Here is a 1,240-nt window from a genome sequence, read left to right as displayed (position 1 = left end):
GTAAACATAATTTTTAAGGGTTTGTTCATAAACGAATTCATAGCGTAATGGGTATGATAGTGGTTTACTAAATGAAAGGTTCTAGGATATCCCGGCGCATTTAAAGGTAAGTGAGATATTCCAATCTAATATAAAGCAGTGACTAGAATAAAGGAAGTTGCGGGAATAGAGAGACGTAGAGCACTATATGTGAGGAAGGAAGGGTCCACACCTGTGGAGTAACGGTCAGCGCGTCTGGCTGCGAAACGAGGTGGCCCGGGTTCGAATGCCGGTCGGGACAAGTTACCTGGTTGAGGTTTTTTCCGGGGTTTTCCCTCAACCCAATACGAGCAAATGCTGGGTAACTTTCGGTGCTGGACCCCGGACTCATTTCACCGGCATTGTCACCTTTATATTATTCAGACGCTAAATAACCTAAATGTTGATACAGGTCGTAAAATAATCCAATAAAATAAAAAGGAAGGAAGTGTAGGTTGGGAGAAAGGAAACCAGCGGTAATACCTGATTACATTAATATTTTGAAGTATTTCCATCGTACATGACTTGATATATCGTGACATCGATCTTCTATTGGTATGGAAAAAACAGTAACTGATTGTTTCATTTTACCTATGAAATACTATCAGCGCTTGGATAAACTCCAGAACATGGATTGCACCCTTTCCTTCTTACTTCAAAATTCCAACCTTGTGCACACAAAATAAATTACAAAATATAATGATGCGCATTCGACAAACGCAGACAAATCTCTTTTTAGTATTTTAAGACATAATTTGGTAGGTGCAATCCGCGTTCTAAAATTTTCCCCAGCGCTTACTATTAATAGTACTAATAATTAATATTAGAAGAAAAATTATATTGCTAAAAATTATTAGAACCAAGTATAAAATATGAAATTTATTACAGCCATTCAGAACCTCGAGCTTCTGTCTGAACACGGCCGAGTTGAAACTACTTTCTTAAGGACTTAGTCTGCCCTGATTCCCTGTCCTCCTTGTGACCACCACTTACAATCCAGACGGCAGTGCTTATGTCATAACGAGAAAGGAGATACTGCATATATTGCTCAAAATTATTACAACCAAGTATAAAATATGAAATTTATTACAGCCATTCAGAACCTCGAGCTTCTGTCTGAACCAACGAGTTAGAAAGAGAAAGATATAGAGTGGTCATTGCGCCGCCATGTTTGAAGAAAATAGAACGACCGTCGGTAATGAACTTATGCGCCCAAAACAAA

The sequence above is a fragment of the Periplaneta americana genome, chromosome 16 (assembly GCF_040183065.1).
Source record: "Periplaneta americana isolate PAMFEO1 chromosome 16, P.americana_PAMFEO1_priV1, whole genome shotgun sequence".
Classification (NCBI taxonomy): domain Eukaryota; kingdom Metazoa; phylum Arthropoda; class Insecta; order Blattodea; family Blattidae; genus Periplaneta; species Periplaneta americana.
Note: the sequence above shows the minus strand (reverse complement) of the source record.